We start from the raw sequence: 17,049 nt of genomic DNA, 5'->3' as shown, positions 1-17,049 counted from the left end.
AACCTTCACTTGGCACACTTACTACAATAATTCTTGAACTTTAGTATGCCTACAAATTACTTAGGAAACTTGATTAAAATCAGATGCTTGAGCTATTTCCACAGAAATTCTTATTATCTTGCAATTTACTCAGGAATCTGTCTAATTAACAAGTGCACCCCAGTGGTGTTAAGTGGACCCTGGACCACATTTTGGGAAACACTGACTTAGTGTTATGAAAAATATGCTAATTTTTGAATAAAAAAAATCCTTTTTATGATCTAGATCAAGAATAGATTTTAAATATCTTTTTAAAAAACTAATAAAACATAGGGAATTTAAATGCGTCTAGAATAAAAGGATTCAAACCCTGGCTGTATTACTAGCTATGCATCTTTGGGCAATCTACATGATCCCTATTAACTCAGTACAGCTCTAGAAATGTGAGAGATTTGGTCAGGATCAGATACGCAAATGTACCAGTTAGTGGCTTATAAGATTTTAAGCAGATATGCTTGTTACTTCCTACTGCATTTATGTATCTGAGGTTACTCTGTCACCTTCAGTACTCCCATTCATTGCCTGGCTCCCTTCAATCTCTTCTACACAGATTCTTCATGTAAATCATCGACAACAGAGCGGTTGTCAGTTTCACATCCCCTCATCCTTTGCAACTCCTACTAAAACCTATCTACCATGTTTGATCTTTCCTTTAATATTCATTTAATATTTTAAGCAGCAATTATTTGCCAAATCTAAAATATAGCTTTGCCCTTGAGTAATAAACTGATTCTTATTAATATACTGACGGGAAAGAGGTTGAGTGGAATCTCATCAATACATTTGTGAGTTCTAAATCTTGCGCCTCTTTTGTTCATTGATTGAATCAGTAATTCTCAGGATTGCTGATAAGCAAGAAATAATATCACTTGATTTGTTCATTATTACTATCTCCATTTTCCATTAGCATGTCAAATTTTGTAATTCTAAGCAAAATAACTGTGTGGAGTTGGTACCTTATCAGTTCCATGGGCAAGATAGTTTGGAATCAGCAGGGCTTTTCTGCATTTTCTCTAACTTTACAAGGCACCTAACCACACACACACACACTTCCAAAATGTAGGACAAAAATCTGCGTGGGCCTTCCTATTTTTGCTGCCACCTAAAAATGATGGTTTCCTGAAATTCCAGGGAATACGCATGGCTGTAGCAATTATAGCCCTGTGTGACACCATGGGCTTAAATTATACCAGTAAAAATATATGCCATAAATATCACAAAGTTTCACTATTTTTACATTCCTCTGCTTGCATTACATCATTTCAAAAATAAATGAGCAATTAATTTAATTATAAATCCAATTATCTAAAAATGTAAGCAGTCAGTTCTGTAAAATGCATGCCATGCTGTCAGCACTTAATTAACATCCATATCTGTCAAAGCCTTAAGATTTTTTCTCCTCAGCAGCCATTTCTAGAGATGGACTGACTTAAAGGGATTACAGGGATTGCTGAAATACAAATAGCTAGTAACAGAGCACACAGCAAGGGTTTGACATCTTCTATTCCGTTCAGATTTAAATCCCTTATTGTTTATTACTTAATTTTTTAAAAGATACTTAGTATCTGTCTTTGCTTTAGATTATTAAAAAAACAGTATTTTGCGTATTCAATAATTAGCATATTTTTCATAACAATAAGTCAGTGTTTCCCAAACTGTAGTCCAAGGGCCACCTACATTAACAGCATTTGGCATGTGATTGTTAAGATCAATTTCCGAGCAACCCTTGAAGAACAGTCTTAGTATCTGCATTTTAATCAAGTTTTCCGGGAAATTTGTGGGCATACTGAAGTTCAAGGATTGTTGTAGTAAGTGTGTGAAGTGAAGGTTGGAATATTTTCACTGCTCACAGAGAACAATGTATGGGTATCTATGTGCATGCAAATGTGTTCTAGGGCCACATGTTCAGCCAACGCATCTCTAAAAATTAGAAGATGCATGATATTTAATAGTTGTCTCTTAAAATTATGTCTATAGTATATTTTGTGTGGCATTTGGTCTACATGATAAATAAATATCCTCTATGTCTACATCTGATTCATTTTGCCATAGCATAATAAACAAGGCATTCTGATGTATTGCTTTGACTAATAACTAGAAGGTTTCTTTTATATGAGACTGTCTTATTGGACTATAATGACCTGATTGAACGTGTTTTAACTGCCATTTTTGCTCAACTGCAATTCAAACCGATCTGAGATTGGTAGACTACTACAAAAGAAATATGCCTTGTGATACCTGTGAATCATATTTAAAGATCCAAAGTAGAATTTTGAATTTAATATAGCAGAAAAAAATCCTGTGTCAGCAAGACAGAATGTCCAAACTCCTTTCTCTTTTGCTCTCACATATAAGCATAAAAGGATAAGACCTGTAAAGAAACAGTGCCAGATCCAAGAGCTCACTCAATGTACCCTGAGAGTTTTAAAGACTTCCTGTGCTGTAATATTCCCTTTGTATGGCCTTACTCCACTATGGAGATGCCCACATCTAATAAAAAGGCTTCATCACTGCTGCCACTGTGCTTTCTGAGGTTCCACTCTAAGTCGTTCTACCTAACACTGCTGCATAGGATTATGGTGCTCAAGGCTGCTCCATGCTGCACAGTATCTGAATATCTTTGTTAAAATATCAGGTATTTATTCCACTTCACAAATCTAAAGGTACACAAAACTTCTGAGTGTCTTCTGACACGAGACCACCCCTGAAGGGAGAATGAGACTGATGATCTCATAACTCCTATTAGCTGCTGTTCAGGATAAGAGATGTCAATACGGAAGGTACAGTCCTCCTGGGAGCATGATGTAATCATTGACATTCTGTTTTTTAGATAAAAGAGTCATTGAATACAGGTCATTGTATCAGTACTTAAACTGATAAGTGATTCATACCAAAATTATTTAGGCCCTTGTTTCTAGAAAGAACGTAAGAGAATTTTATGTTAAATTCACTTCAATTCAATTAAAACTGTTCAAGTATTTACATTTGAAACATATATAAGTTAATCTCAATGATTGTGCAATTTAACCATGCAGACAGCTGTTTTTATTCAAAACCTGTTCAAAGACCAAGAAATGTATTACATTTTCTTTGAAGAATATAGAACAAAGTAATCCTATAAGGGTAGATGAATGGTAATTTAAAATTATTTATTAATTTATTCCATACATATTTCTTTTTTTTTTTTTTTTTTTTTTTGAGACGGAGTCTCGCTCTGTCACCCAGGCTGGAGTGCAGTGGCGCAATCTCGGCTCACTGCAAACTCTGCCTCCCGGGTTCACGCCATTCCCCTGCCTCAGCCTCTCCGAGTAGCTGGGACTACAGGCGCCCGCCACCACACCCGGCTAATTTTTTGTATTTTTAGTAGAGACGGAGTTTCACCGTGGTCTCAATCTCCTGACCTCGTGATCCGCCCGCCTCGGCCTCCCAAAGTGCTGGGGTTACAAGCGTGAGCCACCGCACCCGGCCCATATTTCTTAAATATCTACCATGTCCAGACATATTGTAGCAGTAGCATAAGTACTGGTAAATCAAAAATATTTATTCAGGGAGGGAATTTCTAAATTACAAGCTCCTCAACAGCAGATTATCTCATTCCTTTTTCTATACCCCCCACGTTACCTAACATGATGCCTAACACATCAAAGATACTCCATTAAAATCTATTGAATATGTTTATTGAGAAATTACTAAAAACAAATTATTGTTCCATATTTGGCAAGCAGATCCAGGAGGAAGTAGCAATAGAGAAAGGAGAAAAATAAAGGTCAAATTCAGAGACCGTTGAAGAATAAGCATGGCTAGGGCATATACTCATGAAAATATTTGAGAAAGAGAAGTGTGTTCAAATCATGGCACCTTAAATGCCATGTGTTGAACTTTTGTTTCTTTCACAGAGAGTTGTTGAATAGTTCTACAAGAAAATATCATCATAATATTTAACCTTAAGTGCTTTGGTTTATGAAGGCTCTGCTCTTCTGGCTCCTTTTAAAGGTTTCATTACCAGAACAGATACTGGGGAAATTACCTGGCTACCTTAACCTGGTGCCCCCAAACCATTGAGGTTTCAGACTTACATTCACAACACGGCCTTGGGCTACACAGAAAGCTTTGTTCCTTTTTATTCAAATTTATATCAAATATGAATCAATTTGTCAGTAGGGCAAGGGTCAATACATGCCCCAGTCATATGAAATTACAGAAAGAGATGTGGATTATACACAAACTGGTATCTAAAGGAAAGTGATTCTCTAGTTTCTGGTATCGTTAATTATTCTCCCTGAATGCAAGCAACTATTTCCTTGTATCAAATCCAAGTCTTGTCAATCAATAAATACTTCCTGAATACCTACTATGTGCAATGCTTCATACAAGCCCCAGTTAGTAATAGCAGTAGAAGCAAATTCTCAAACTTCAAAAGCTTAGCGCCTAGTTAGGCACGAGCTTTAGAGAAAACTTGATGGATCTACCTTTTGATCCCTTCCACCAAGAGGAAACAGTCTAAACATTTATTATTGTAAAGAACATACATCCAAATCTCTGAAGCTTAGTGAACAATACAAATGTCAATTTGACCTCCAAAAACTATAATTCTCTTACTATACTCTCTGACTCAAAATTTACCAATGATACACCATCATTTCATCAGTCATTCAACAATTATCTATTAAATAGTTTTATGTGTTAGGCATTATGCTAGGCAATAGAAATTAAAAGATACACTTAACAATTTTTAGCTTAGTAGTTAAGATATATGTACTGCATCTTCCAACTTCTAAGTCAGGCTCTGTTTTAAAAGCCTAAGTATTAACTCCATTTTCATCTAAACAAATGATGTAGCTACTATTATTAGCTTCAGTTTGTAAATGAGAAAATAAGAATTTCGACTCTATTTCAGGATCCAGATTAAATTTTATCTTTATAGGAAAGTGTCTCCTCAGGCAACCTCCTCCTCTGAGGTCTTCCCCCTCGTCAAAAATCTTCGAGTTGTCCTTTGTCTCACCTACTGATATTATATTCTTGCTTACTTTTTAAATGCAAGGCCACTTCCAACTGAATATTGGGAAACTGAATTAGAAAAAATATATTTGAGGACAACTTAAAAGGTTGAGGAAAGAAAGTATTTTGGAGAAGTATTTTCTTTGTTGAAATTTGGTGTTTCTGATATGTCTTAATGGACAATAAATAGAACAGAATATCCAATATAAAACTCTTCTAGGAAATCTGAGCCTATGTTCGTAGCATTTTAGATGTTTATATTAACAAAAGGCAGTGAGGCTGAGAGACAAGGGTACAGAATATGAGTCTAGTCAGAACTGACGCACATGGCTCAGTGGATTTAGGCAAGCCATTTCAGTGTTTGTACAATGGGAATAGTAATGTAATACATACTTCTGATAATTATATAAAAAATGTACGTAAGACACCTGTGATCGTTTCTCTTTACCCCTAACTACACTGTAAGTTTCCGAGAGAGAGGAAAAAAAACATACCTTATACATATCTTTAGATTCCTAATGGGGCTTAAATACTTTGCACAGTGTGTGATTAATAAATGTATGTGCATAAGTGTAAGTGTGTGTCAGCATGTAAGTGTGTGTGTGTGTTCAGAAGATTTAAGTGTCTTAGAATAGAGCTGATAATTAAAAGAAAAACACCTATGAACATCTATGCAACTACCTTCATTAAGAAATCTTGAAGAAGCCGGGCACGGTGGCTCACGCCTGTAATCCCAGCACTTTGGGAGGTCGAGGTGGGCGGATCACGAAGTCAGGAGATCGAGACCAACTTGGCTAACACAGTGAAACCCCATCTCTGCTAAAAAAAAATACAAAAAAAAAAAATTAGCTGGGCGTGGTGGCAGGCGCCTGTAGTCTCAGCTACTCGGGAGGCTGAGGCAGGAGAATGGCGTGAACCTGGGAGGCGGAGCTTGCAGTGAGCCGAGATTGCGCCACTGCACTCCAGCCTGGGCGAAAGACTCTGTCTCAAAAAAAAAATAAAAATAATAAAAAATAAATAAAAATAAATAAAAATCTTGAAGCACAAGAATTACTATTAAATGGTTAACATTGGTGCTATGGTTTGCTTGTGTCCCCCAGATTTCATATCTTGGAAACTTATTCCCTAACATGACAGTATTTAAAGAGGAGACCTTAAAGAGGTGATTGAATCATAATCCATTCATGGATTAATGGATTCATGGGTTATCATGGGAGTAGGACTGGTGGCTCTAGAAGAAGCGGAAGAGAGACCTGAGCAAACACCCGAGCACACGCAGTCCCTTCACCACATGATGCCCTGTGTTGCTGCTGCCACAGGACTCTACGGAGTCCCCACCAGCAAGGAGACTCTCACCAGATATGGCCCCTCGACCTTGGACTTCTCAGCCTCCATAACTGTAAGAAATAATAAATTTCTTTTCTTTATAACTTCCCTGGTTGCAGGCGTTTTGAAGCAATAGAAAATGGACTGATAAAATTGGACTGAGGATACTTCCATGCATTTCTTTTTCTTTAGTTTGTGAAATTGTGGTTATCTATTTAGGAGTTAGCATATGTTCTACAATTTTCCCAGGATGACTATGAATACCAAATAAGATAATATATGAAAGCACCTTTGCAAATTAAAAGTAGTATAAAAATGGACTATACTATTATAAATAGAGGCTTCCATAAACTGATCATCAATTTAACACTTCATAAAACTTAAGCTTACTATAAAACAGAAACTTGAGTCGCAGTCTTTGAAATCTATTTCCGGAATTATCTTGAGGCCAGACTTTCAAAACCCTTTTATATGGAAATTTATTAAAGAAAAGAATCATTCTATAATGTTCTTTCCCCTCTTCTTTATTCCACTGAGAAGTTGGAACATTTATCAAATAGTCCAGTTCAAAAACCCCTAATGGCTAGCTGCCAAGACTGAATTTATATGGACCAAATTCTCTAGAAATGATACTATTAAGTGTGAATTTCCAACAAATTCCCCTCTCAATTGTAATAAACTCATTGAGAAATATTTTTATTTCTTAGAATTGATTTCTTCATAAGTCTTCATGAAGTCAGCATTATATGTTATCTCTTTTACGGGAAGGGAAATGAAATATACTCAGCTAATAGATAAAAAATTAAATAAAAAGTTAGGTATTAAAAGACAAGGCACTGGGAACTGGAGAAAAAATGGGTCTCTAGATGTCTTGAGAATATAATGGCATAAAATGAGAGAAATATTTTTCCTGTGACATATTTTATATGCTATTTTCAGAGCAGTTTTAGACTTAAAGAAAATTGAACAGAAAGTACAGAGTTTCCATATATCCCTTCTCTCCTGCAGTTTCCCCGTTAACATTTTGCATTATTGTAGTCGATTTGTTACGATTGATGAGCTAATATTAATACATTATTATTCACTAAAGTTCATAGTTTAAATCAACATTCACTCTTCATGTATATCTGCTGTGGGTTTTAACAATTGGGAGGAAGGAGGATACAATAGAGCTTATCTTTCAAGATCTAGTGACTTCTTCAATGCAGTGAAGTTGCCAGTATCACTTGCAATGTAGGTATGTAAAAGCAATCATTTGCTTAGCAAATAAGAAGCTGTTATATAGGTAATTTTATTTGTTTTAAAATCTTTAAAGGTCCTAGGGATTTAACAGATCCAAGAAATATGGTTCTTGGCTTCAAGGAGGGTATGAACCAGTGAAAGATAAGCAGACTGCGTAGTACCTGTAGAGATATTGGAACTGACAGTGAGGAAAAGGGAGGAATTCAGGAATGAGTGTTTGCCTTTTGGGGTGGCTATTAGGGTGTTACATATTGCTATTCAACAAAGGGGAACTCAAGTTTTGATGGGAAAGTGAGTTGACCAATAATTTAGATTTGAACATATTGTATTTGAGTTTCCCATTAGACATTCAAGTGGAGATACTAGGTAAACATTTGAATAAATAAGACCAGAATGTAGAGGTCAGACAGGAGTGGGGGATAGCTACTTGGAAGTCATCTACATATTGATGACATTTGAAGCCCAGTAATAGAACCTCCTATCAATTTGTTTTATGCAATGAACAAAATGGAAGGAAGAAAAAAGAAGCGACAGAAATATAAATCTGAAATTATTTTGTTTTTCCTTTGCCATGGCTCTCTAACTAAAAGAAACAAAATAAGGGGAGGAAGCAGTGAGAGCTCTGTCTATTGGCAGCCATGAAGCTGTTTGTTCTCTTGGTAGATTATTTACTTTCTTTACAAGTTTAGAAGAGATACCTTTGATCTAAAGGTATCTCTAAAAAGAGATACTTTTTGATCTAAAGTTCCTGCCAAGGTAAAACATTTCAAAAAAATTGCTTCCTGAGTGTTTTCAGGACTGGAGGAATATCACTACAATAGCTGCAGTTTCTTAGAATAAAGATATTAGAAATTTGGAGGTTGAAGAATGCAGAAATTTGTCCTCTTTTATTTTTGTGAACTAATTTTGGACATATAATGTTTGTTATAGCAATTTAAAGACATTTAGTTTTTTTCAATAAAGTATCAATTTTGAGTTTGATATGTCCAAATTTCTATTCTTAAATTTTAAACTATCATTGACATTCTAAGTGATTTTGATTTAGCGTGAAAATTAAACTCCTAACATGACTATGCAGAGTGATATAATTATCTACCTAGTTAGGGTAAAGAGGAAGGTTTTCCATTTAACCAGAAAACTTTAGGTGAAAGGCAATATACTTACTTACATTTTATGTGACCATGCATTTTTTATTTGTTTGAACTGTATCTGAAATCATTACATCAGAATGTTTCTATTTAATATTTTTGGTATTTTAATAAATATTTTTATGTTTTCAACTCAATCATGCATTTGTTTATTCACCCCCCCAGTTTTCATTTTTCTTGAGTTCCATTTGTTTTGATTAATGTATCTTGAATTTCGGGGAAGAATTTGTAATCATTGATATTGTGCTAAACTGAATCTCTCTGACTGAGCTCTCCAGCAGAAACAAAAAGCACCATGTTTTGACCTTTACATTTCTCTTAACATACATTGTATAATGAGATGTTAGCAAATCACCCTCCAACCCTGTCAGCAAAAAAATTACAAAGTTTCAGGTTTCAAATCTCTTGCCCTTGCAGAAGTGGACTTCCCTTCCGGAAGCTGTGAGTATATAGTTCTTGAATAAGTTATGTCCTGAAACATGATTAGCATTTCTGTCAAAGCACAATATCTTAACTGAGTCAGGTCTATTTCTGATATGCCGGTAATAATGATTGTTTGGCTATGGTTTTTCATCTCTTGTTGTGTCTCCTTCTTTGGGAATGATTCCATTTTGTTTTCTGTAATTAATATTTTTATTTGAATAGGAGTCAGTAACCTAATACAGCCTCTCATGGAAAAATTCTAATGTGGCTGGGATTTAGTGTTTTTCTGAGAATGAGAAACTTCCTGGATTCATCTGGAATACACATATTATTTTATGAAACAAAAAAAAAATCCATTGAGAGCAACACTTTAAGGGGTATGCAGAGTAACAGATTTTAGACCCTGAGAGAAGCTCATTTCCACTGTAGCTATGTCTTTCTTACCACTTTCTGCTATTCGCATCTAATCTGTACATCATTCACCTTCAGACAGGCTCACAATACAAATTCTTAGTGGTAGATCTTTGCTCAGCCTTAACAGCCAACTAGTTATTTGACCAAAACTAAGGATAGCAAAGAGGATAAACGTTTTAGATAGGGCTCTAGTATAGAAGAGTTCAAATTATTCTTTCCTTGAACACAGATTTAGGTAAAACACAAAGATAAAAACATAGTGAGGGAAATTCAAAATTGTCAAGATATCAGTTCTCCCCAACTTGATCTATAGATTCAATACAATTCCAGTCAAAGCTGCAGCAAGTTATTTTGTTTACATGACAGTGATTCTAAAGTTTACACAGAGAAGCAGAATGGTCAACAAAATATTGAAGAAAAAGAGCAAAGCTGGAGGACTGACACTGTCCAAGCTCAAGATTTAAAGCCATAAAGACTATAAAGCTATGATCACCAAGATACTGTGGTACTGGTGAAAAAAACAGATACATAGATCAATGGAACAGAACAGAGAATTCAAATATAGAACCATATAAAGATAATCAACTGACTTTTGACAAAGAAACAAAGAGAATTTAATGAAGAAACAGCCTTTTCAACAAATTATGTCAAAATAACTGGACATCCATGCCCAACAACAAAAAAATTTAGATACGTACCTTACACTCTTCACAAAAACTAACTCAAAATGAGTCAGGGACCTAAATTTAAAATGCAAAACTATAAAACTCTTACAAGGTAACCTAGGAGAAAGTCAAGGTGACCTTGGGTATGGAAATAACTTCTTTGGTATAGCAATAGGGGCAGAATCCAAACTTCTTTGATAGAGCAATAAAGGCGGAATCCATGAAACCCAGAACTGCAAAGCAGGACTTCATTAAAATTTAAAATTCCTGTTCTGCAAAAGACATTGTCAAGAGAAGGAGAAGACAAGCCATAGGCAGGGACAAATATTTGTGAAAACATCTGATAAAGGAGTGTTATCCAAAATATACAAAAATTCTTAAAACTTAAAAATAGGAATACAAACAACTCAACTAGAAAATGGTCAAAATTCCTGAAGAGACATCTCACCAAAGAAGATAAACAAATGGCAAATAAATATATGAAGAGATGCTCAACATCATATATCATCAGGCAATTGCACATTAAAATGGTAAAAAGATATCACTACATACCAATTCAAATGGCAAAAATCTAACACCAAATGTTGTTGGTTCCTGCTGTTCCATATCCTCAGTAGCATTTGATGTGGAAGAACAGGAACTCTCATTTATTACTGGTAGAAGTGCAAAATGGTACAGCCACTTGGGAAGAGAGTTTGGCAGTTTCTAACAGAGTTAAACATATTCTTACCATATGATCCAGCAATCACACTCCTCAGTATTTACACAGAGAAGTTGAAAATGTATGTCAGTACAAAAACTGGCACAAGGATGTTTATAGCACCTTAGTTAATAATTGCCAAAAATTGAAACCCATCCTTTAGTAGAGGAATCAAGAAATAACCTGTGGTACAACGAGGCCATGGAGTATTATTTAGCACTAAAAAGAAATGAGCTGTCAAACCATGAGAATATATTAAGGAAACGTAAATGCATGTTACTAAGTGAAAGAATTCAATATGAAAAGACTATATACTGTATGATTTCAACCATATGACATTCTGTAAAAGGTAACACCACAGAGACAGTAAAATAATCAGTGTTTCCTAGGGGTTAGCAAGGAGGGAGAAATGAATAGGGAGATCACGGAGCTGGAATGCAGTGGCAGAGAAGAGTTTTAGGGCAGTGAAACTATTCTGTATGACACTATCATTATAAATTCATCCAAATCCATAGGATGTACAACAGCAAGAGTAACCCTAATGTAAACTAAGGACTTCAGCTGATAATAATGTATCAGTGCAGGTTCATCGATGGTGACAACTGTACCACTTTGGTGCGGGATGTTGATAGTGGGGGAGGCTATGAGTGAGGAGACAAGGGGTATATGAGAACTTGCTGTTATTTCTGCTCAACTTTGCTGTAAACCTAAAACCCTTAAAGTCTATTAAAAAATAACAAAATTATAGGGAGAAATAAAGTACAGTGGGGAGTCACAGGAAAGGTGATATTCGCTCTGTTTAAAAATGACCTTAGAGATAGTCCATATCTAACACTATTCTCAGAATATACCACTCATGTATCTGTATTTTTTATTGATAATATCCATATAGTATTAGGGATTAATATCCCATGGATAGGAGTCTAGTAAAGGAAATAACTCATTTATAGAACACCCACTGTTTCAAATAACCGGTGGTTTACAAATACCTTTAATCTTCAAAATTACATGTAGGTAACTATTATTGACTCCAAATAACACATCGAGAAATGAGGTTTAGAGAAGTCAAGCAGCTTGCCAATGATAATAAATGGCGGTACCTGTCCCATAACATCTTCATCCTCAGCATAATGCCCGTCTTCATGATTCTTCTCATCACTGGAGTACATATGATAGGTAAACTGCCACGATCGCTGCCAGTTCTTTATGTGAATTATCTTTTTTTAATACTCATAATAATACATCGAGATTTATACCATTTGTGCCTTTCTTTAAGGATGAGAATTACATTTTATGATTAAATAATTCTCAGTGTCTGAATTACTGATTTGAAGCCCCATTGATTTGGGGCTTCAAAAACCCGAGAACCTACCACAACGCCTATCATACGGGAACTGCTTAGTAAACAGTTTTTACATTCCTGAATGTATAAATTAGCAAATTGTTTTGAGAGTTATAACTATGCCACTTACCTAAAAAAATTGCTTAATATTTGTACAGAATATTTAAAGGGATAAATTGAAGAGACTGAAAAGAGAAGCAATGACATTCCAATTGCCCCTTTTCTTTCCTTCAGTTCCATTCAAACTGGACCACTATATTTGACTCTTAACAATTTTGTTTTGTTTTCTTTCAAATCACTTATCACATCCCCCATCTTTGTTTTTTCCTCTCAATATTATGGCTAAAATCTAGTTAATAAAGAGCAGTGATTTTAATTATAGGCCCAGCTACTTCTCACCAACCTATTAAAGAATCGCCCTCCCACTGTAAATGCAAGTATACAGATAGGAAGTGAATTTCCCAAGGCAGCAGGTTTAACCCTTATAGAGAATACCTGAGAAGGAATTTTCAAATGGTTCAACTTTTTACAGCTTCAGTCAAAATACTTTCAAGAGATTTCTGCTGACTGGCTCCTTGGAGCGCATCCCTGGCACAGGCCTGCACGCCCACTGGCAAGACGCTGTGGAGTGAACGAGTGGCAGGAGGGGAAGCAAGGCTGTGTTCTCTGTCCACATGAGTGTCCCTCCTTTGAATGGTTTTCTCCTAGATGCTAAATCAGGGGAAAGGATCTCTTCCTTTTGCTGCAACTGTCCAACTTGTTTTGTTTGTGGAAAGTCACCCAGCTTGTTAGACTCTTACTTTGTTTATTAAACTGATAAAATGGGCCCATAGTCTCTCTACCAGGCCCAGTAAACCCCTTGCTGTCTTTCCTACCAGTCAGCTATCTTTCCCCCGTGTTTCTGCAGTCCACAGAAAGATTAATTGTCGGCAAAAGAAAACCAAATTCTATATATTTGCTTTTTTTGTTGTTGTTGTTAATCACATTTCCTTAAATTGTAATCGGGAGTCTAAAACAAGTTAAGATTGTAAACCGTATCTTTATTTATATTTATGTTTACAGAAACCATAGGTGACCAAGCCATGATTACAGACTGAATTATGTTCCCAGTACTACATTTGAACACTCAAAATAAGACTCTTAAAAATATAAATTAATGTACCTAAAATCTTTTTATTTTCAATATATTTTAACATTTCTCTATGAAAAATTAGTTATTGATTTTTGAGAATATGGGTAATTAGAAATATATATATACAGTACACATATAAGGAAATGGGTAACACTATCACAGTTATTTTGAAATTTTAAAAAGTCTGTAACAGTGAATAAGAACACATAAATCATCACAAAAATTAATTGGGATATTAATAAGACTGATTTATCACTGTAAATTAGGATAAAAGACTCTTAACCTTTTATAAACATAAGCCCTTTTAATAATCTAATGAAGGTTATATAACATCTCCCCTAAATAATGCAAACCAACACACAGGATTTGATAGATCAATATTGTGTTAAGTCCATGGGAATTGATTTAAAACACTGTGAGGACAGGGCCCATCACTGTCTGGTCTGTTTTTTTATCCCAGTGTCTTCTACCATACCCAAAACACAGAATTTAGCACTGTTTTGGAGCTTAGGCAAATATAGTTCAAAATGAAACAAAAATTGTATTTACAACAATCAAAAAAGAGGATGCAGAACTATTATTTGCATACAGTAAAATTATAGACCAGGATATCAAAGAAAATGGATTTAAATAAAATATGAACATTAAGAGTTCAGCAAAGTGACTAAGCAGAAGATAAATATAAACTATAGTTTTCTTTTGTACTAACAATTTCTACTTAGAAATAAGAAAAATGAAGCCTCAGCCTGCAGTATTAACGAACACATGATTGATGACCTAGAAATACTTTTAATAATCAGTACAAGAAATGAAAAGCTATATTTATTGATAGACTTAAAAGAAGCATTGACAAATTGGAAAAATATACCAGCTCCTGATAACAAGACTCGATATTCTTAAGGTTTTCCAAAATGACATACTTTCAATCAAAGCACAAATGGGATTTCTCTAAACTTGAAAGAATAAGTCTCAAATTTACTAGAGAAGAAAAATGGTTGAAAAGGACATTAAGACTATTTTGGAACAAATTATAGCTAATGCATATATAGCATTTACTACTAACCACTTTAAATGCATTTAATTCTCATTGGAGTTCTCACAGAAAATCTCTATGGTAAATGCTATGAATATCTCAATTTTACAGATAGAGAAATTGAAACACAAAGATGTGAAGTAGCTAAGGTCACACAGTTAACTAGTTGGCATGTTGGGATTCACAACCAAGCAGTTTAGCTCTAGAGTCCAAGTGCTTAAGTACTCTACCAAATTGTTTCTCAAGGCTAATAAAATAACTATAATCCCACCAATTGAAAATCATAATAAAAAGCTTCATAAAAAATGATGTTCTTTAAAGAATAAACAGATTCTATAAGAACTAACATTTTCTGAGCATTTATTGTGTGCCAGACACCTTACATGTATTATCTCACCCCTCACAAAAACCTTGATGTAGGTTCTTTCTTTGTGTCCCTTTTAGGGATGAAACACCTGAGTCATGTAGGTTAAGCAATCTGCCCAGGATTGTGGTGTTTCTGGTACTAGTAAGTGGTGGAATTAAGATTTAAACCAGGCTTACATTTATATTGCTTACATCCTCTATTTGTGAAAGTGCTAATAGGTAAAGATATGAAATACGACTTAATAAAGGGCACTGAAGCAACTAAATAGCTAGAAAAAAATCAGTAAGTATTCTAATCTCACTTCATATATCAACAAAAACTCAGACAAATTAAAAGTCAAAATATAAAAATCAAATTAACTTACACAAACTTAAAAAGGAAATAAATACACCAACTCCTTGAATATAAGAAAATACAAAGGAAAAAATTTAAGTTGTATATATAAAAGTTATGAATGAATATTAAGGGCAAAATATAAATTGGGAAAATACTTCAAAAAGATTACAGACGTAGCTATAAGGAACTCACAGTTAATATACGAAAGATTATTGTAATAGACTAATGAATAAAGAACATGTTAAACTTACATGAATGAACATACATGTATGACATATGAATAAAAAATGCAAATTAATGCTGTATATATATTTTATTTCATAAAATTTGCACAGCATGAAAATTAACAATACTTGATGTTTATGTGGATGCAATGATTAATATTTTCCTATACTGCTACAAGAAGTAGTAACTAAGACAACGTTTTCAGGAAATAATTTAGTAATATGCATCAAGTGTCTTAAAAGTATTCAGATATTTTGATACAGTGATTCCTCATAGAGAAATCTACTCTGATTAAATAATTTGATGTGTTTACATATAATAGAGCAATATGATAAAAATATTAGGGAAGCCTTAAAATTACACTTTCAAATGCTTTATAATAATCAGAATCAGGAAAAGCTTATACTGGATTATGTGAAAATGCAGGGCTAGATATTAGATATTACGACCTCAATAATACATGGTACATAAACTAATCAAATAGAAGGCAGAAAATAAGGAAAAAGAAAAACAGGGTAATTAAAAAACATAAAATAAGATTTTAGAAACGCATCAAAGTACATAAGAAATTATTTTTTTTATTTTATTTTATTTATTATACTTTAGGTTTTAGGGTACATGTGCACAATGTGCAGGTTTGTTACATATGTATCCATGTGCCATGTTGATTTCCTGCACCCATTAACTCTTCATTTAGCATTAGGTATATCTCCTAATGCTGTCCCTCCCCCCTCCCCCCACCCCACAACAGTCCCTGGAATGTGATGTTCCCCTTCCTGTGTCCATGAGTTCTCATTGTTCAATTCCCACCTATGAGTGAGAACATGCGGTGTTTGGTTTTTTGTCCTTGCGATAGTTTACTGAAAATGATGGTTTCCAGTTTCATCCATGTCCCTACAAAGGACACGAACTCATCATTTTTTATGGCTGCATAGTATTCCATGGTGTATATGTGCCACATTTTCTTAATCCAGCCTATCGTTGTTGGACATTTGGGTTGGTTCCAACTCTTTGCTATTGTGAATAGTGCCGCAATAAACATATGTGTGCATGTGTCTTTATAGCAGCATGATTTATAGTCCTTTGGGTATATACCCAGTAATGGGATGGCTGGGTCAAATGGTATTTCTAGTTCTAGATCCCTGAGGAATCGCCACACTGACTTCCACAATGGTTGAACTAGTTTACAGTCCCACCACTAGTGTAAAAGTGTTCCTATTTCTCCACATCCTCTCCAGCACCTGTTGTTTCCTGCTTTTTTAATGATGGCCATTCTAACTGGTGTGAGATGGTATCTCACTGTGGTTTTGATTTGCATTTCTCTGATGGCCAGTGATGATGAGCATTTCTTCATGTGTTTTTTGGCTGCATAAATGTCTTCTTTTGAGAAGTGTCTGTTCATGTCCTCTGCCCACTTTTTGATGGGGTTGTTTGTTTTTTTCTTGTAAATTTGTTTGAGTTCATTGTAGATTCTGGATATTAGCCCTTTGTCAGATGAGTAGGTTGCAAAAATTTTCTCCCATTCTGAAGGTTGCCTGTTCACTCTGATGGTAGTTTCTTTTGCTGTGCAGAAGCTCTTTAGTTTAATGAGATCCCATTTGTCAATTTTGGCTTTTGTTGCCATTGCTTTTGGTGTTTTAGACATGAAGTCCTTGCCCA

General features: G+C 34.8%; 1 protein-coding gene across 6 annotated transcripts in view; it reads right to left on the bottom strand.

Annotated features, from left to right (window-relative positions):
- Positions 1 to 17,049, bottom strand: part of CNTN1 (contactin 1) — a 391,570-nt gene that overhangs the window by 175,665 nt on the left and 198,856 nt on the right. Inside the window, exon 2 of one of the 6 annotated variants that reach the window (XM_063620145.1) lies at positions 5,719 to 5,856. The exons of the other annotated variants lie outside the window; for them this stretch is intronic. The gene's annotated coding sequence lies outside the window, so the exon portion shown is untranslated. The remainder of the gene's footprint in view (positions 1 to 5,718; positions 5,857 to 17,049) is intronic. 6 annotated transcript variants of the gene reach the window in all.

Source organism: Symphalangus syndactylus, chromosome 17 (assembly GCF_028878055.3).
Source record: "Symphalangus syndactylus isolate Jambi chromosome 17, NHGRI_mSymSyn1-v2.1_pri, whole genome shotgun sequence".
Lineage (NCBI taxonomy): Eukaryota > Metazoa > Chordata > Mammalia > Primates > Hylobatidae > Symphalangus > Symphalangus syndactylus.
This window is presented reverse-complemented; position numbering and strand designations above follow the sequence as displayed.